The sequence below is a fragment of the Acomys russatus genome, chromosome 6 (genome assembly GCF_903995435.1).
Source record: "Acomys russatus chromosome 6, mAcoRus1.1, whole genome shotgun sequence".
NCBI classification, from domain to species: domain Eukaryota; kingdom Metazoa; phylum Chordata; class Mammalia; order Rodentia; family Muridae; genus Acomys; species Acomys russatus.
Genome location: NC_067142.1, coordinates 16,239,732 through 16,261,866, shown reverse-complemented (window position 1 = coordinate 16,261,866; position 22,135 = coordinate 16,239,732).

The following is a 22,135-nucleotide window of genomic DNA, read 5'->3' as shown; positions in this document are numbered from 1 at the left end:
TGCATTTCTGAATGAGAATTAAGCATCCTCCCTGAAGTCCTTGTTATTTAGCTTCTTTCTGTCCATGGATTGTAGTATGGCTATTCTGTACTATATGTCCTATATCAGCTTATAAATGAGTATATATGTATGTCTTTCTGGGTCTGGGTTACCTCACTAAGTATGATCTTTGCTAGTTCCATCCTTTTGTCTGCAAATTTCATGATTTCCTTGTTTTTAATAGCTGAGTATTATTCCTTTGTGTAAATGGATAGCAATTATTTTTACAGCTATCATGAATGAGTTCATCTTCATTACTTATTTCTTCTTATGTTCCTTATCATCTTATTAAGGGGACTAAGTAGGAGAGCCCTGGGGGAAGGAAAAATAGTGGGCATCAGGTGTAGGTAGAGTGGGAGTGAGATGTATGTGGGTTGGGAGAGAGAAGGAAAAAAACTGGAGGGCACCTCAGATACACTTTGGAGACCTGAGACAGGGTAGGCTCCTGCGAGGATATTGGGGTGACTCTTACTCAATCTTCTAGAAGTGTTGGGGAGATATGGAGACTGAAGTTGCCACCTTCTATAGCTAGGCAGGATTTAATCTGGAGGTATGGGCATACTAGCCCACCAACAAAACCTTCAATCCAAAATTTATCCTGCCTACAAAATATGCAGTGATAAAGATGGAGCAAAGTTTGAGAGAATGGCCAACCAATGGCAAGACATACTTGAGACTCACACCATGGGAGAAAACAAACCTCTGACACAAGGAATATTACTCTACTATGTTGCAGACAGGTGCCTAGCTTGAATGTCATCTGAGAAGCTCCACCCAGCAGCAGACTGAACAGATGCTAAGATTCATGTCCAAACACTAGGCAGAGGTCGTGGTGTCCTGTGAAAAAAGTTGGAAGAAGGATAGAGGGACCCAGAGGAGACAAGAACTCAACAAGACCAACAAAGCCAACTAACGTAGACCAATGGGAGTTCATAGAGACTGACCCACCAACCAAGGAGCATGTATGGATTGGACCTAGGCCTCCTAAACATATGTAGATGATGGGATAAGTAGCTTTGTCTTCATGTGGATCCCTTAGCAATTGGAGTATGTGCTGTCTCTGACATGGATGCAGTTGCCTGATGTTAGACCACTTTCCCTGGCTAGGGTGCATTTTCTTGCACCAGTAGAAGAGGGTACATTTAGTCCTGATGCAACTTGATATGCTGGGGCAGGGTTTTACTGCAAGGAGGGTCTCTCAATTTCTGAGGAAAAGAGGAAGGAAGAACGGGGGATGTGGATGGGAGGGTAGGACATAGAGGAGAGGAGGAAGGGGGCTGTAGCCTGGATGTAAAGTGAATACATAAATAAATTAATGAAAAAGAGAAAAGTTAATGAACTTAATATGTCAATTTTATACCCTGCTGCTTTGCTTTAAAATGGTTGGGTTTTTTTCTTTAGCATTTTTCTTGCAGAATCTTCATGGTCTTTATTGATTGAATAAATCATCTACAAAATGGATATTTTGACATCTTTTTTCTATATGCTTCCCTTTTTATCCTTCTCTTCTGTCTTAATAACTCTTTCTAACATTTCCAGCATACAATGAATTATAGTGGAGAAAGAGAAAGACTTTGTTCGTTTAAGAACTTAATGGAAATGTTTATGTTTTTCCATTTAGTAGAACATTAACTATACATTTGTTATACACAGCCCTTATTGTGTAGATGCATGTACTGTTGACTTATTATTTTTCAACGTCTTATCATGAGTTATATGTGATTTTTCCCAAAGCAATGGTTCTTAACATTCTTAATGCTGCAATCCTTTAGTACAGTTTCTCAGGTTGTGGTGACTCCGACATAACATTGTTTTTGTTACTAAATCATAACTGTAATTTTGCTATTATTGTGAATTGTAATGTAGATATATGATACACAGTATATCAGATATGGAAACTGTATGAGAAGGTCATTGGCTACCAAGAGGGTCATGATTTACAGGTTGAGGACTCCTGAGCCAAACCCTTTTCTGTGAGCTGATCATGTCCAAACTCTTTTCATATGACATATTTCTTTTATTATTTTGTATATATTGAATCATCCTTGCATTCCTAGATTGGTGATTATGTGATTGTATGAAAGATATTTTAATATGTTTTAAAACTTGGTTTGCAATTATTTTGCTGAGTGTTTTGTATTCATATTTAATACAGATATTTAACTATGAACTTGGTATTATTTTTTTGTTGGAGCCTCATCAAGTTTAATATAAGCAGGACAATTTTCATATAACAAATTTGCTAACACTACTTCTTTTCCTACATTGAGAATTAGTTTGAGGTGAATTGTTATTAAGTCTTTCATAAAATTCTGGTAATAATAAAAAGTGAATATTTCTGGGCATTTATTTAATTGTTAATTTGTGTTTTTGTTATTGCTTCAATCAATGTTTGTATAGATCTGACTCAGTTGTTTTCATCCTCTTTGTTCAATTTTGGAATATTCTATGTGTCCTGAGACATATCCATTTAATTCAAGTATCTGAAAAAATTAATTATAGCTTTATATATTATTCAGTTATAAGCACCTGAATTACATTAGAATAAATCTGTTTTAATGTGGCTCTTCTCATTTATAACTATATAGTTTTTGATTTGCTCTCTACCTTTTGTTGCATTGACAAAAGTATGTTTGACAACTGTATTTTTTTTTTTTTATTTTGAACGGTCAATTCTTAATTCATTATTATTTAATTTAATTACAAAATTTTTTTGAGTAGGCAAATCCAACTGATCCTCCTCTCCACACACTGTCCATATTCCCAGAACTACCAGAAACCTCCAGATTTGTACAAAGATATATATTCTACATGCTAACTTCTTGTGTCAACCTGACCTTCATCCGACCAAATTCATATTCAACATGTAGTGCTATCTATGCCTATATATCCTATGTTCTCCCCCAATATGTTTTTTTCTCATATAAAGCACAGAACTAATGAAAATGTTCCACATGACCATATTTCATCACAAAATAACAACATGAAATATCAAAACAGGATAATTACATCATGTAACTCCAATAATACTATAGAAGTATTCACCAATACAAATTAACCAGAAGAAATGCAGGGTATAGAATTTGAAAGCACTGCATAATTCAAGAACACACACACCCACACACACACACACACACACACACACACACACACACACACACACACACACAAATCTCAAGTAACTTAAAGAAATTAAAATTAAATATAATAAATTCCTGATAAAAAAACAAATATAAGGCTGATAGACATGTTGAAGACAACACAGAATTTAAAAATGAAAGTCATAAAGAAAATTTAAAATATAGTTAAAGAGGATTCTGGCTGAAATGAAGCTGGAATAAAAATTTAATAGCGTAACTAAAATACTCAATGAAGAGATTAGCAAGTAAAATAAACAGAATATAAGAAATCAGGACTTGAAAATATAATAAAATAGATAAACTAGGCAAGAAATATAAAAAATAAATAAAAAAAACCACAGATGTACATCCATTTAATATGGGACACCATTAAAAAAATTTTTGTAAACATAGTAATAGATGATGGAGAAGACTTCCAGGCCAATGGCATAGACCAGACTTTCAGCAAGATGAGAGAAGGTAACGCTCCTAAACTAACATAAGAGAAACCTATATAGAAGCAAAAAGCCCACAGAGCTCAAACTGAATAATGTCCTCTTTGCTGTCACAGACAGAATTCTGGCTAAAAACGGGCAAGTTTAGATGTAGGCAGAGGCCAAACTCTGCCAAGATAGGGTGAACAAGTCCTCAATAGTTCCTGCTTCACAAATATTTCTGTCAGGTATTCTGGGCCAGAATGCTGAAGATGATGCTCCAAGATCAGAAAGAGAGATTTGTGTGAATGTTGAGGCAGTAAACAGTCTCAGTCATTTATTTATTTATTTTTTTCATTTTGGAAGCTGCTATCCTGCACACCGGGTTCACTTAGGTATTTAAGTTTTATACCTTCTCAAATTTCTGATGGGTTTGAAGACCAGATAGTTTAGTCTTTCAATTAAGCTTAGTAGATTAGGGGTTAAGATGGTTTTAGATCAAAATAGATCTCTTAAGTTAATAGAGATGACATATGATAGATATTAATCTCCATTCAGGAATTTAGACCCAACAAAATGGGAAAGATGTTTACTTCAAGTTTGCCAGATATAAATAGCGAAATCACTATGAATGTAACATTTATATAATTCCTGATTGCATCTTGTTTTTTCCTGCTATATGTAGCTTATTTTGCTCATGTCTAATAATATTAATGTATATGTTAAAAAGAAACATAATAAAAATAATAAATAATAATTATAATTTGAAGAATTAAAGCACAGGTCATATAGTTTTGTTGATCCATGATACAATGTAAATGATTTTAAGAAGTAAGCATGAAAAAAAAAAAGAAGCCAGATGAAAGAAAAAAAAAAGATGTAAGGAAATCAAACTGCACAACAAGCAGGTAATTTATATTACCAATTCTACTACGTGCGAGTATCTCTGAGTCTGGCTGAGACATGAACATCAATGCTTAGATAAGGCTTTTTCTTGGTCACAGAATACCTGTGACTTATTATTAGATGACATTCTTCTTATGGCATGCATGAAGATTTGCAGATGTCTTTCTTCTGCTCATACAAAGAGCTGAGAACAAGCCTTAACTGTTCTGTGCATCAAGCACACCTCATATATTTATAATTTTAGGACTATATAATGTTGTGAGAATTTAAATGTTTTCAGAACAAAAGAACCAGACACTGCAGCTGGATCAGGCTTGACTGGATTTAATCCTTTCCATATGCTGGACTCTGACATCATGTATCCTTCATGTTCCAACCTCAGGATCTTCAGTTGCTGTTACGCATCAGAATAGGACCACTCACAGGACAGCTTTAAAGAGAGATTCCAATCCCAATTGGTCCATCATTTCCGACTGTCCCATACAACATTACTATTAAGCCTTGAATTTCTCAACATTGAGAAACTGTTCCACAAATGCTATTCCTAGCTTCTTTAATCATTTCCCCCAATTTTATTTGGTCCCTCACCCAACCATCCCAAAGAAAATTTAAAAGAACGATGTCCCATTTCCCCTAATAGATGTTGGGTAGGTTTTTGGTGGTTCTCTTCAGCTACTGATGCTTATTTTTATTGTAAGTTTGTTATAAATTATTATTGGTCTTATTTAGAGAGAAAACGAGTTTGGACTCAGGACTGTCTCCCTTTTCCTTTATCTCTCTTTCATAGATATAGAGATAGGGATTGAAAGGAAAGAAGCAGGGATATACATATATATAGTGATGATATGATAAAAAGATTATTATTCAATCTACTCCTCAACCTAAGGCCTTATTTGTTACTAAGAAATAAGGTAAATTTAAATTTATTGGTATAAAAATTTGTGTAGTGATACAAAATAAGTTTAGTTTTGATATATTGGTATAGTATTTCAGTAATTCTTTGCGTTCTTTTTATTTCCATTTCATTAATTTCTGCTCTGATATTATTATGCCTTATAGTCTGTTGCCTTATATTTTGCATTTTCATGTTTTATAAAATCTTGAGGTCAATCTTTGAGATACTTGAAATCTGATTTTCTAACATAAATATTTAGAACTACAGTGCTTGTTTTCTTTTTATTTATTATAATTTATTCACATTACATGCTGATCTTCTTGTTACACTTGATGACAATGGGAAAATTTAGGTCCTTTTTTCAGTTTCTATGTCTCATTATTAAAAAAATTGTAATAACTGACTAACACAGAGTTTCAAGACCCAATTTAGTAGAGTTTTTAAAAGGAAAAACTCAGGATATGAAATCTGATTGATATTTCAGCAGCTTACCAAAGTAGAAGAAAAAAAGGAGTAGGAAAAAAAAGCTATGTTTTTTTTTTTTCCTGACATGAAGATCAGACACGTGTCATACACATGTCAGACACATGGTGGAAGTAGGAAGCTTTCCTGAATGAATTAGGAAGGCCAAAATGTTGGGGAAGATCAACATGTCAGGACAAGCATTCATAGAGTAGAGACAGAAAGAAAATTAGAAATTAATCTTTTCTCAGTAATCCACAAACACAGGAAGATTTATTAACCAGCATTACTGGGCTGCTTAAGAGATTGCACTGGAGTTAGGAATAGAGGGAAGGAAAATTTCAATATCTCATTAAAGGAAAAGGTATTCTGCTAATCTCTTTAGCAGGGCTTAAGGTTATTCCTAGGTATAGTCTCTTGCAAAGTTCAACATTAGTTCTTGTGCTACTTACCTTTCTATTCCTATGAGAAAAAACTGATCAAAAAAGTTTATAGAAGGAATGTATATTTGCACATATTCATTTAATTCCATGGGAATCAAAGGCCATTGCGATAGGGAGATGTGGCATTAACAGGCATTAAAGTTCATAATCTGAGTGAACTCGAAATGCCACTAGTCTTACCCTTTCAAGCTGTAAATTCAGTGGTGCTTTTGAGCCAAGAGGACCACACCTATTACACTTCCTCTAACATCTCCACCAGCGGTGTACTAAGATTTCAAATGCCAGAGATTGTGGGGGACATATCTCCTTCAAATATTTACTCTCTACTCTCTGGCTCCATAGATAGGCCCATGGCCATATAATAATGCAAAATGCACTTACTCCAACTTTAAATGTTTTCATGATCTTTCATCATCACAACACTGTTTGAAAGTGCAAAGTCTCTCTTGAGAGTCAAGACAATCTCTTAATTTTAACTCTCTAAAACCCAAAGAGAAGTTATATACTTCCAAAGTATAATAGCACAGAAATATATACTATCATTCCAAAAGAGAGAAATAGTTCATAGAAAAGAAATACTAGCACAAGGGGCATGTCCCACGAAAGCCTTCACTTACCAGGAAACTGGGACAGAGGGGAGGACTTTCTATTGGGACTCTAGATGAGAGAAGCATGGGAGAATAGCAAAGTAGAAGGATCCAGAGGGTCCTAGAAGCCTACAAGTAGAACATTATGATAGGCAGATTTGGGCCCAGGGGTCCCGCTCAAACTAAGGCACCAGCCAAGGACAATACAGGCGGTAAACTTTAAGCCCCTACCCAGATCTAGCCAACAGTCAGAACATTCTCCACAGTTGAGTGGAGAGTGGGATATGACTTTCTCACATACTCTGGTGCCTCACATTTGACCATGTCCCCTGGAGGGTGAGACCTGGTGGCACTCAGAGGAAGGACAGCAGGTAGCCAAGAAGAGACTTGATACTCTATGAGCATATACAGGGGGAGGTAATCCCCCTCAGGAACAGTCATAGGGGAGGGGAATAATGGGAAAATGGGGGGGGGATGGAGGGAAGAATGGGAGGATACAAGGGATGGGATAAACATTGAGATGTAACAAGAATAAATTGATTAAAAAAATTAAAAAAAAAGAAATACTAGACTAAAGCAAGACAAAATATCAAAAGGGAAAATAACAAATCCTGTAGTTTAGTGTTGATGTCAAAGGGATTAGATTGTTCTTCTCCTTTAGTTTGTCTGCCTGCAAAGCATTTTCCTAGTTGAGATATTTCTAGTCCTTTTTGCATCTCTTCTGAGTAGAGATGCTATGGTTCTGCCACCTCCAACATTTGACGTCTCCAACAAATCCTAGGCTTCATTTCCAGACTCATACAGCCTCTTGGGCATGCAACCTTCTTCAGGCCTTCATGTGTTACTATCACACATTGTCTGGCTACCATAGCATTCTGAAAACACCAAAGATGATTCCATGATTTTTTGCTTCTTCTATTTTCTGTGATTCTGAAGTCATCATTACCTGAGTAGACCCTGGCCCCACTGAATGTCACTTATAGAGATTTCTCATGTTGCTTTTTAAAGTCAGGAATTTCCTTTTCCTTTCAAAATTTGGAAGCATAGAAAGATGGGGTCTTGCCTTGAAGGTACCTTTCCTATATCCCACTGTAGGTCAGGAAGCCCTTCATGCATTTTTTGTTTGCTTGATTTTTGTGGTTGTTGATGGGTTTCCTTTTATTTGTTTTCCCAGAGAGAGTGTTTCTCTGTGTATAGGATTAGCTCTCCTGAACTTACTTCATAGTCGGCTTGGCCTCAAACTCACCTAGATCCAATTGCCTCTACACCTTGAGTGCTTGGATTAGAGGAGTGAACCCAGAAATCATTTGTTAATGTAATTAATCTTATTTCTTCCAGGATAAACTTTAACAACAACATAACATTCCTGTGATTGTTATTGCATGAAAACTAAATTTTTCTTTTTTTCTTTTTTCTTTCTCTCTTGGACTTATCATTGTAGACATATAAAGTACTCATTAACAATAACCACAAATTTCTCTCAGATGATCAGTAAAACCTATAGAAAACATGAACATCTAAACACAAAGACACCAAAAGACATGTCTAGAGAGAAACTTATGCACAAAATATGAAAATCAGAGAGGATTGAAGATGAGGGCAAGCAGCATGGACCATGTTTAGAAGCTCCAGTAAATGTTTCAGAGAATTGCACAGAATTCTATACCCAGAACACCAAGATCCACACCACACTACAACGGGAGGACTCCACAGTTCGAAAGGAGCCAAAATACAGAAAACCTGTGTATCCCTGCACATGGAAGGAACATGGATTCTCTTGGACAATATTTAAAAAATGAAAAAAAAAAAAAAAGAAATATGACAATCAATATGACAAACTTATGAAAGGGAGAAATAATTTTATTTTATTTTATTTTTTACAATAGGATATGTTTTATTCCCTAGGCTTTGTATCTTTTTTTTGATTAAATTATTCTTGTTACATCTCAATAATTATCCCATCCCTTGTATCCTCCCATTCTTCCCTCCCTCCCATTTTCCCCTCCCTAATGACTGTCCCTCAGGGGGATTACCTCCCCCGGTATATGCTCATAGGGTATCAAGTCTCTTCTTGGTAACCTGCTATCCTTCCTCTGAGTACTACCAGGTCTCCCCCTCGAGGGGACATGGTCAAATATGAGGCACCAGAGTATGTGAGAAAGTCATATCACACTCTCCACTCAACTGTAGAGAATGTTCTGACCATTGGCTAGATCTGGGTAGGGGCTTAAAGTTTACCGCCTGTATTGTCCTTGGCTGGTGCCTTAGTTTGAGCGGGACCCCTGGGCCCAAATCTGCCTATCATAATGTTCTACTTGTATGTTTCTAGGACCCTCTGGATCCTTCTACTTTGCTATTCTCCCATGCTTCTCTCATCTAGAGTCCCAATAGGAAGTCCTCCCCTCTGTCCCAGTTTCCTGGTAAGAGAAGGATTTCGTGGGACATGCCCCTTGAGCTAGTATGCAGATATAAGTGAGTATATACCATTTGAATCTTTCTGCTTCTGGGTTAACTCATTCATTATGATCATTTCTAGCTCAATCCATGTATCCACAAATTTCCGGTATTCCTTGTTTTTAATAGATGAGTAATATTCCATAGTATATATGTACCACAGTTTCTTTATCCAGTCTTCTACTGAGGGACACTTAGGCTGTTTCCATGCTCTGGCTATTATGAATAAGGCTGCTATGAACATGGTTGAGCAAATTTTCTTGTTGTGTGCTGGAGCATCTTCTGTGTATATTCTAAGGAGTGGAATAGCTGGGTATTGTAGAAGCCCTATTCCCATTTTTCTGAGATAGCACCAGATAGATTTCCAAAGTGGCTGTACTAGTTTGCATTCCCACCAGCAATGAAGGAGTGTTACTCTCTCCCTACATCCTCAACAGCATGTGGTGTTGCTTGAATTTTTGATCTTAGCCATTCTGATGGGTGTAAGATGGAATCTCAGAGTTGTTTTGATTTGCATTTCCCTGATGACTAAGGAGGTTGAGCATTTCTTTAAGTGTTTCTCAGCTATTTGATATTCCACTGATGAGAATTCTCTGTTTAGTTCCAAGCCCCATTTCACAATTGGGTTGTTTGGTTTTGTGGTGTTTAATTTCTTGAGTTCTTTATATACTTTGGATATGAGACCTTTGTCAGATGTAGGGTTGGTGAAGATCTTTTCCCAGTCTGTAGGCTGTTGCTTTGTCCTCTTGACAGTGTCTCCTGCCTTACAGAAGCTTCTCAGCCTCATGAGGTCCCATTTATTAATGGTTGACATTAAGGCCTGAGCCATTGGTGTTCTGTTCAGGAAGTTGTCTTCACTGCCAATATGTTCCAGGCTCTTCCCCACTTTTTCTTCTAAGTGACTTAGTGTCTCTGGTTTTATGTTGAGGTCTTTGATCCACTTTGATTTGAGTTTTGTGCAAGGTGACAAATATGGGTCCAGTTGTATTGTTTTACACAAAGACCTCAAGTTAGACCAGCACCATTTGTTGAAGATGCTATCCTCTTTCCATTGAATGGATTTGGCTTCTTTGTCAAAAATCGAGTGACCATATGTGTGTGGATTTATATCTGGGTCCTCGATTTGATTCCACTGATCACCCAGCCTGTTGCTGTGCAAGTACCATGCTGTTTTAATTACTATTGCTTTATAGTGCAGTTTGAGATCAGGTATGGAGATTCCTCTGGAGCACCTTTTATTGTACAAGATTGTCTTAGCTATTCTGGGTTTTTTGTTTTTCCATATGAAGTTCAGAATTGAACTTTCAATGTCTTTAAAAAATTGTGTAAGTATTTTGATAAGGATTGCATTGAATCTGTAGATTGCTTTTGGTAGGATGGCCATTTTTTACTATGTAAATTCTCCTGATCCATGAGCAAGGAAGATCATGCCATCTTCTCAGGGCATCGTCAATCTCTTTCTTCAGAGTTTTGAAATTTTTTTTATACAAGTCCTTTACTTGCTTAGTTAGGGTAACTCCTAGATATTTTATATTGCTTGTGGCTTATGTGAAGGGTGTGGTCTTCCTAATTTCTTCCTCTGCAAGCTTGTCATTTGTGTATAGGAAGGCTACAAACTTTTTTGAGTTAATTTTGTATCCAGCCAATTTGCTGAAGGTGTTCATCAGCTGTAGGAGTTCTCTGGTGGAATTTTGGGGGTCACTTATGTACACTATCATATCATCTGCAAATAGGGATAATTTGACTTCCTCCTTTCCCATTTGGATACCCTTGATCTCCTTATGTTGTCTTATTGCTCTGGCTAGAACTTCGAGTACTATATTGAAGAGATATGGAGAGAGTGGGCAGCCTTGCCTTGTTCCCGATTTTAGAGGAATTTCCTTGAGTATCTCACCATTTACTTTGATTTTGGCTATTGGCTTGCTGTATATAGCCTTTATTATGTTGAGGAAAGTGCCTTGTATCCCAGATCTCTCAAAAACTTTAAACATGAATGGGTGTTGGATTTTATCAAATGCTTTCTGTGTATCTAACGAGACGATCAAGTGGTTTTTTTATTTTCAGTTTGTTTATATCTTTCATTACACTGATGGATTTCCATATATTAAACCATCCCTGCATGCCTGGAATGAAGCCTCCTTGGTCATGATGAATGATATCTTTGATGTGTTCTTGTATTAATTTTGCAAGTATTTTATTTATTATTTTTGCATCGATGTTCATAAGAGAAAATGATCTGAAATTCTTTTTCTTTGTTGAGTCTTTGTGAGGTTTAGGTATCAATGAGACTATGGCCTCATAGAATGAATTTGGTAATTTTCCATCCATTTCTATCTTTTGGAGTAGGTTGAATAGTATCGGTATTAGCTCACCCTTGAAGGTCTGGTAGAATTCTGCACTGAAACCATCTGGCCCTGGGCTTTTTTTGGTTGGGAGACTACTGATGATTGCTTCTATTTCTGTAGGGGAAATGGAACTATTTGGCTTGTTTATCTGTTCTTCACTCAGCTTTGACAAGTAAAATTGATCAAGAAAATTGTCCATTTCCCTTAGATTTGCAAATTTTGTGGCATATATACCTTCAAAGTAGGATCTTACGGTTCTTTGTATTTCTTCAGTGTCTGTTGTTATGTCTCCCTTTTCATTTCTGATTTTGTTGATTTCAATACTGTCTCTCTACCTTTTAGTTAGTTCGGCTATCTTGTTCGTCTATCTTGTTGATTTTCTCAAACAACCAGCTCTTGGTTTGGTTGATTCTTTGGACTGTTTTCTTAGTTTCTAATTTGTTAATTTCAGCCCTGAGTTTGATTATTTCCAGACGTCTACTCCTCTTGGGTGTTTCTGCTTCTTTTTTTTCTAGGGTTCCAGTTGTGTCGTGAAGATGTTTATGTGCGATGTTTCCAATTTCTTTTTAAAGGCACTTAGTGCTATGAATTTTCCTCTTAGCTCTCTGCCTTCAATTTATCCCTCAAATTTGGTTATGTTGTTCCTTCCTTTTCATTGAATTTCAGAAACTCCTTGATTTCTTTCTTTATTCCTTCCCTGACTGAGGTGTCATTTAGCAGAGAGTTGCGTAGTTTCCACGTACGTGTAGGTTTTTTGTTAATTTTGTTGTTGTTGAATTGCAGCCGAAGATCATGGTGATCTGATAGGATACAAGATATTATTTCAATCCTCTTGTATCTATTGAGGCTTGCTTTGTGACCTACGATGTGATCGATTTTGGAGAAGGTTTCATGGGGTGCAGAGAACAAGGTATATTCTTTCTTGTTTGAGTGAAAGGTTCTATAGATATCTGTTAGATATATTTGACCCATGGCATTGGTTAATGATGTTATTTCTCGGCTTAGTTTCTGTGTCAATGACTTATCCTTCAGTGAGAGTGGGGTGGGGAAGTTTCCCACTATTATTGTGTGGGGATCGATGTGTGGTTTATACTTTTTTAGCAGATCTTTTACAAATGTGGGTGCCCTTGTATTGGGAGCATAGATTTTCAGAATTGTGATGTCATCTCGGTTGACTTTACCTTTGATGAGTATGAAGTGTCCTTCCTCTTCCCTTTCAATTAATTTTGGTTGAAAGTCTATTTTGTTCGATACTAAAATGGCTATGCCTGCTTGCTTCTTGTGACCATTTGCTTGGAATATTTTTTTCCAACCTTTTACCCTGAGGGAATGCCTTTCATTATGGGTGAGATGTGTTTCTTGGATGCAGAAGAATGTTGGATCTTGTTTATGTACCCATTCAGTTAGTCTGTGTCTTTTTATTGGAGAATTGAGGCCATTGATGTTGAGAGATATTAATGACCAGTGACTGTTACGAGTCTTAATTTTGATGTTGTTTCCAGTCGGGTGTTTGTGTAGTTGTGTTTTTGCCATGGGATAGTTATCTATTTCCTGAGTAGTTTTGGTTGTAGCTTGACCCTTTGGGATGGAGTTTTCGTTCTAGTACCTTCTGTAAAGCTGGATTTGTGGATAGGTTTTGTTTGAATTTGTTTTTGTCATGGAATATTTTGTTTTCTCCATCAATGGTTATTGATAATTTTGCTGGGTAAAGTAGTCTGGCCTGGCATCTGTGGTCTCTTAGGGTTTGCAGGATCTCTGTCCAGGCCCTTCTGGCTTTTATGGTCTCTGCTGAGAAGTCAGGTGTAATTCTGGTAGGTTTGGCCCTTTTCCCTTGCATCTTTTAATATTTTTTCTTTGTTCTGCATGTTTTGTGTTTTGATTATTATGTGACGGGAGGTTTTTCTTTTCTGGTCAATTCTATTTGGTGTTCTGTAGGCCTCTTGTATGTTTATAGGCATCTTTTACTTTAGATTGGGGAAATTTTCTTCTATGCTTTTGTTGAGAATAGTTTTTGGGCCATGGAGTCTGATATCTTCTCTTTCTTCAATGCCTATTATCCTCAGATTTCTTCTTTTCATGGTGTCCTTAATCTCCTGGATGTTTTGTGTCAGGAGTTTTCCAGATTTCACATTTTCCTTAATGTTTGCTTGAAGATCTGTGATTGTATCTTCTATACCTGAGATTCGTTCTTCCATCTCTTGGATTCTGTTAGAAAAGCTCACCTCTGTGTTGCTTGTCTTCTTCTCTGAGATCTCACATTCTGGTTTTTCTTCTGTCTGTGTGTTTATCATTGACTCCATTTTCATTTTCAGATTTTGAACTGATTTTTTGATTTCTTTCATCTGATTCTTTGTATTTCCTGAGTTTCTTCCATTGCCTCTTTATAGGTCTTCAGAGCTTGAACCGTTTTATTTATTTCTTTCATCTGGTTGTTTGCATTTTCCTGCAATTTTTCCAGTTCCACTCTATGTGCTTTTTTTTTTATGTCTCTCACCTGTTTGGCTTACGAATTTTATTTGTTTCCTCCATTATCATCCTCATTACTAAAGATTTGAGGTCATTTTCGTGTATTTGAGTTCTCTGGGTTGTTTTCTTTGGAATAGCTGGAAACTCGAGACGCCATGTTGTTTTGGGTTTTTTTTTTTTTGCGTATGCTTTTACACTGTCCTTTAGACATCTTGCCATCTTTGTTTTTCTTGGGTAGCTTCCAGAGTTGGATGGAGGGATTCCAATGATAGATTCACCTGTATTCTCACGATTTCCCTAGGCTGGAAGGTCTAATGCTTCACTGGTGTTGATGTTTGGAGGTTAGCCCTGTTGTTTTGTACTCTCACAGCCAGTGATCCTCAGCTCCCCTGTGCTGTGGGTCCTGCAATCATTTTGAGTCTCTGAATGCATGTTGGGTCAGGCCAAGGTATCCACAGCCTTCTGTGTCCCCTGCCAAGTCCAGCCAGGAACACTGGGCCCGAACCACAGGCCGAACTCAGCTAGATTCTTAGGGCCTGAACCATCTGCGGAGCTCATCTAGGGATTCTGGGCCCAAAATGCACACAGGGTCCAGCCAGAGATTTTGGGCTGGGCCTGCACACCAAGCTCATCTAGGGGCTTTTGGCCCAAGTGTGTGCTATGGTCAGTTACTGACTCAGGGCCCGAACTGTCCACCAGCTCAGCCAGGAATTCTGAATTCAAACTGCACACTGTGTCCAACCAGAGTCTTAGAGCCGGTGGAACTGAGCACTTTACCCCGCCTGCGTCACAGCAGGAGAACTGTGGCTATGCTGAGCTAGGCCTCCTGTAGATCTGAGCGCTGCCCAGCCTGTGTCACAGCAGGAGAACTGCAGCTGTGCTGAGCTAGTGGTGCTGGTGGAACTGAGCGCTCCTTCCAGCCTGCAGCACAGCAGGAGAACTGCGGCTGCGCTGAGCTAGTGCCTCCGGTGGAGCTGAGCGCTCTACCCTTGGATGCTCATCCCTAGGATGCTCTTCTCTGAGAAATAATTTTAAATGCTCTAGTATTCCAAAGCCAACACACCTAGACAGACAGACATCTTACAATGACATTAGGTCTCTCATCTCACACTTAAAATCTAGGAAAACATGGAATAGGATATTTAAAAATCAGAGAATAAATATCTGCCAATCAAGATGTTCAGCGAAGCTATTTTTAATGTTGATGGGACATTTGCAGACACACACAAACTAAGTTATGACAACCAAGACAGACTGAAAGAAATTATTTTAAGGAAGAAGAAAAAAGAAAGTGTCACTCATGAAGGTACTTAAAGGAATAAATTTCTTTAGACTGGGACATTGCTATAAAAGATCTGGAAAGAAATCTCTCATTCTAATGCAGTGAACTCACAATATTAGGTAAAGAGGAAGACAATAATTAATGAAAATACAATCAACCACCCAAACTAGCACTAATCCATAGAAAAGAGCAAATCCATTTCAATAATAATCTTAAGTGTAAATGGCTTCCAACCACTTTAGTGGGAATTCTGTTTCTTGGGGAAAAAAAAACAGAAAGTTGGAAATATTAGTACTTCAAAACTCAGCTATTCCATACTACAACTCACAGACCCAAAGAAGATAAATAACAATAAGGGCCAAGGGAGGCCCTCCTTGTATCTCATTCAGATATTGAAATAGAATATATAGCAGAAGTGTAGGTATAGAAGTAAGTTGGTAGCAGAGGGTGTGGGAGGGAAATGAGAAGGGTTGAGATATGGAGATAGTTGACAGGGAAGATTAGAGGACTTGAAGAGAAAAGGGATGTGGAGAGTGGGACATCACTGAGAAAAGCTGGAGACCTCTTACAGCATAGGCTACTGGGAGGATATGGGGATATGTATAGTAGAACTTCCTAGCAGGAGTGGACATAAGGACTAAGAAGGTTACCTTATAGCCAGCATGAATCATACTGATGAAGGGAAACATCAATTCACTTACAAAACTTTCAACCCAGAACTTATCATGGTTACAAGATGTGCAGATATAATGATACAGCAAAGACTGAGTGAATGCCCAACCAAATCCTGGCACAACTGAGACCAACACCATGTGAAAAAGCCAAGCATTGACATAATTATCAATTATCTGACACATTTACAGAAAGAAGTCTAAATTAACTGTCCCTTGAGAGGCCCTACCCAGTAGCTGATCAAGTCATATGCTGAGACTAACAGCCAAGCAGTAACTCTGAGAATCCTATGGAGAAGTTGGTGGGGGCTAGAAGGACACAGAGGAGAAAAGAATTCCACAAGAAGACCAGCAGAGTCAAGTAATTTTTACCCATGTAGGTTTACAGGGGCACAAGCACCAACCAAAAAGCATGCGCATGGACTTCTCCTAGGGACCCTACACATATGTAACTGATGGGCTGCTTGTTCTTTATGTGAATACCATAGTAAGTTGGGTGGGTGCTGTCTATGACATGGACTCTGTTGCCTGTGTCCAATCGCTTCATCCTAATGAGGTGCCTTAGCTGGCATCAGTGAGAGGACAAGCTCATTCCTGATGTGACTTGATGTGAAAGAGTGGATTGGAGTGGAGGGGCTCCCTTTTCTGAGGACAAATGGAGGGAGGATAAGGGGCAGACAGTGGGAGGGTTGGACCAGGAGGAGAGAATGGAGGGGGCTGTGATTGGGATATAAAATGAGTATGTAAATTAAAAGAAAATTTAGCAAAAAAAGAGAGAGGGAGAAAGAAACAAACAAAAGTAATGTTTTATGAATATGGTTTTACTTTAATGCCAGGTATGAAATATGAGGCTGCTTCAGATTGACTATAGCAGCTAACTATAATTTTTCTCCTGCTCTAGCAGGGGCCTTATTTTGCCATCTGAAGACCGTTCATGTTTGGAATTCTGAGGCCTCTAGAGAGTGTATAAATGCAAGAGCCAGAGGAGGGCCTGCAGCAGCTGCTGCTCCCTATGCTGCTGCTGCCATTCTTTACTCCTGCTCCTGTGGCTGCTTGCTACTTGATCCTGCTCCTATTGCTGGTTGCTGGGTTGCTGCTTGATGGTTGGAGATATCCTGAGGACAAATATCAAACTTGCCCCAAGTAGCTAAGTGCCCATAACCAGAAGGAAGTAGTATACATTGTTTAAGACCTACTTTCTCCTCTTTTATTATTTCTTTCCTGCCTGATGTTTGGTAGGTGGGAGGCAGGAGTTGAAAGGGATAGAGGTGGTGTAAGCGGGTCGAAAAAGAACCCAGTATAGTAGCCAAAGGACCAGTTAAAGTTCACTATTTAACATCCCAATCTAAAAATAAGGCCAACCACAATTATCATTTGTTTCCAATAGTTATATCTAATTATCATATACACATATAACCAAAAAGTCAAATGCTAGGTGTCAATCCACAGAACTCACAAATGGTAGCTGAGAGTGGGCTGGAATAGCAGCCAGAATGTATAAAAATAGATATTAAACACTTCTTCATTGCTGGTCGGTGTGGAGAGCATGGACTGACTCTGACATGAACTCTGGTGACCCCTATTTGATCACTTCCCCTTGGTGAGGAGGCCTGGCAGCACTCAGAGAAAGGGGAAGCAGACTACCAGGATGAGACCTAATGAGCTGTGATCATATAGTGGAAGAGGAGGTCCCTTTCTGTTACAGACCTAGGGGAAGGCAATAGGGTAAAAGAGGGAGGTAACGGGGAAGGGGAAGAAACAAGTGAGGGGATAACAATTGAGATGTATTCTGAATAAGTTACTTAAATAAAAAATAAAATGCAAATAGATATTAAATCGAAGCTAGTTAAAAGAAGTAAAGAAACCAACAGTGTCCAAACAACAAGAGCAATACAGCAGTAAGATCTAACAAATATATATATTGAATTTTAGGAATTTTAATGTCATAAAGCAAACAATAAATGATACACAAGATCAGATACTTTCTTGCAGAATTCATAAATTTACTCTTGTATTTATATAAATCATCCAAGCTAAAGTTCAACAAGTATCTTTCATAATAACCTATGCTATACATGAACATTTTAGCAGATCAGCAGAATATTATCTAACAGGTATAGAATACATGTCTCAAAGTTTCATGGAACTTTTTATAGAATTGAGTAGCTACATAGCAAGCTGAATAATGCAGGTAATTACTTATGTATTATGAATGGTAATAGAATAAAAAAACAGGAAGAGAAACCATAGGAATCCCACTAGTATATGAGGGTAAGAAATGCAAACCAGTATGGGGGTTAAAAAATAAATGGTAAGGATTAGCATATGACCCATCTATAATCATTTCTTCATATATATCTAAAACACTAATGTGTACCACAGAGACAATTGCACAACCATTTTTATTGCTGTATTATTCACAATAACTAAGAAATAAAACCAACATAGATGTTCATTATCCATCAACAGATGAATATCTAATGAAAATGTGCTACAAAGTCACAATGGAGTTTACTCAGCCATGGTATTTGCTCTGTGTATGAAAGAAAAATGATATTATGGGAAGTAAGCCAGATTCACAGAGAATAAATCTTCTATCTTCTTAACATCTCTGTAAGTAAAAATATAGACTGATGTATGTAATGAAAGGAGGAAAGAGACCATGAGTGGATGAAAAAAATTTCAAAGGAGATGGGAGGGTATTCAAAAAAGAAAAGATGATGCTACACTTATGACATTTACTCTCATTTTACATTTGGACTAGTTTTCACTTACACAATATTCTGCTCTTAGTTATGTTTTCCCATTGTTTTGGACTTTTAAATTACAACTAGATTTTTCACTCTTCAAATCATTCTGTGATAGGCAATATTGTTTACATTTTCTTCAAATATGTGACTTCTTACTGTAATTGTTAAGTAAAAGAAAAATATGCGATTATCTAATTTTTGCCATGATTTTGGCTACATATACATTATTAAGAGTATATTTGTGTTTAAGTAAGTATTTAAAAGGAAATTATATACAGTGTGCATTTAATTTTGCATATATTCAGTTTCTAGTAAATCAGACCATTGTGTTTACATGTTTACTGGGAAATTTGACACTTCTAATTTTAAAAATAAGTTATTTTGATTACATATTTTTATTTCATGTGTTTATGTCTCTGTATATACCTTTAAATACTAAACATCTTGCAGTACCCATTTCTAATTCTTAAAAATGCACCTTTAAATATTTTATTCAAGTCAAGATTATTAAGCCTTTTCCCTGAGATTTGATTTTATGTATGCTTACTCAATTTTATGAATTACATTTTAATCTATTAATAATGTAGAGTAGGGTGCTTCCCCAAATACTTCCTAATCTAGCTAAGGAGATTATACAGAAAATTGTAAGGAATGTGAACAGCTGACTCAGATCACAAAAGTGATTGTTCTGTGATCATGAGAATCTAAATTTGAATCCACAGCATCCATGCAGACAGATAGGCATGACTACTTTTATTAGTAGCATAAAGTTGAAGAGACTAATGTATCCTGAAAGATCATTGGTCAGCCAACTTACCTAGAGTGTTTGTCTTCCAGTTCAGTGAGAGACGCTGCCACAACACTATATATATGCGCACATAATTTGAACAGGGCTTTCTGCCACTAAAGAGAAGGCTTTATGATATAGACTTTAGAATAAATAGAATGAAGATAGACAATTAAATATCTTGTCTTCCTATCATGTATGAAAATTTCCATCCTTAAATACATATATTTTATTATATATTATATATAAATATACTTTTGTTATATAATATTAAATATTTGTTTAATATTTATGTAGCATGTGTGGTAGGCTGTGTGAGTTCTGAGAAGTATGAATTAGGATAGACTAAGAATACAAATGACTGCTGCATAGGAATTTGTACTCTAGTTACAGAATTGAATTTGTATGAGTACAAGTAAGTATAGTGTGGTTGAGTTTAATTGGTCCTATTCTGCCTCCTTGGGCTTTTGGTAAGGGAAGAATTTAATGAAGCAAATGAAAAATAATAGTAATTTATGTTTGGTAAGTGACCTAAGCAAAATGTGATGACAGACAGTAACATGGATGACTCTCAGTAATGAAGAAGCTTCAGCATGGACGCTAATACACATCAAATGTAGGAAAAATAGTTTTCAACATTTTTCTTTTAGAATTCCACACATGTATATGATGAAATATGATTATATTCACTCCTCTATTTCCTTTATAAAATTTCCAAGGTGTTCTTCCATATGTTCACCTATCAACTTCATGTATTTTTTCTCCAAATAATCCACTAAATTCTTTTAGTGCTGCCTATATGCATATGACTATGGGCCAGTCCCCTGGAACATGGACAACCTATCACTGTCCATACTCCCAGTGAAGGATGGTTTTCTCATATCCAACAGTTCTAAACTGTCAATAGTGCTTCAGTTACTATCATGATGGATGATCAGGCTCTACAATGCTCCAGATGGCAGTGGACAAAAGAGGACTTTGACTTCATTCTGCAAATATGTGACATCAAATTCTATTGATAACACCTTTTTAAAAAAGAAATGGAGACACTTCCTTAGTAATTTTAAACATGACAATTCTGGTGAAAACTATTAAACTATGGATAATTTTTAGCTACCCCAAATACTGTATAATTTTGGCTTTGATTATCTCTTTGTTGAACTCAAAAATCTCCTTTTAGTAAATAGACAGCTTAAAAAATAATGAAGAACTTTAGCTTAACACAATGGGATGATTATACCTTCAAAAACAGACACCCTTATTTTCACTTTATGTTCTGATAGAAGTTATATTTATGACCTCTATAATGTTATTAGTATTGACTGTTCTTAACCAATTATTCCTAAAATGTATATAATAATATCTACCATTTGGCATTTTTGCAAAACTAATATAAAATATAATGTATGCAATGAGGGAAGTAATAATACAAATTTATGCATCATTTTACTAAGAGGGACAATTTTCAAAAATAGCCATTTAATCAATTAGGAGATAATTTTTCAATTTGTATATTCATGGTCATTTTCCTTTCACACAGCTGATTTAATTATATAATAGATTCTATTGAATTACTAATTATGTTACATTTCTCATGATCCAATTATAGATTTATTTTTAATATTATATGAGTAATTTGTTCTTTGGAAATAATTTATTAGAATTATGTAAAATGAAATTAATAAGTTCATGAACATCTCCTCAAACATATTAACATTACACAGAGACATTTAGTATGGGTATTCTCAGATTTGTTTATATGTGAATATAAATACTGATAAGGTACATATAAATGAACATGTCACTAATTTTATCAATATACATTGTTATGAAAATAATGATTTATAGGCTGGAAAAGATTAAAATAATATTAATTATAAAATTTCAGAATTTAAGTTCCAATTTTAATCATTGTGCTTATTAAAAAATTTGAGGTTTAATTTATATTTTCATACTATACCAATTTAATAATTTTATATGTAATTTAAATTCTTTTAATTTCTTTCTTGTCTTATAAAAAATAACTTACTGATTAAGTTTTCATGTTTGAGATTTGCCTATAGGTAGTTACTAATTTTCATTGTTATGTAGCATTTTATTTAAAGGAATAACAACAAAATATCTACTTTGTATTTAAGAATGTATGAGGTATTTCCATTGTGGGACAACCATAAGTATTTCAAATCTCATTAACATTTATTTATTCTGTTACATGTTTAGGTATAAATCAGATAGGCTATATACTATTGTATGACACTCCTTCATAATAGATGGAAACTGCATTCTGAAATAGTTGTGTTAAGTTGTTAGATATCAGGTAGCTGAGAGGACATTGGAAGAAATTCACCTATAATATTAAGAGCTTTATAAAACCAAAGACTAGAATAGCAATGCTCATATTGCTGATTAGCAGAATTATACACAAATCACATCATTGGCTGGTGGCACAACATCCTGAGTTTGTTAATTGAAAACTACGTAAACATGACTTGAGG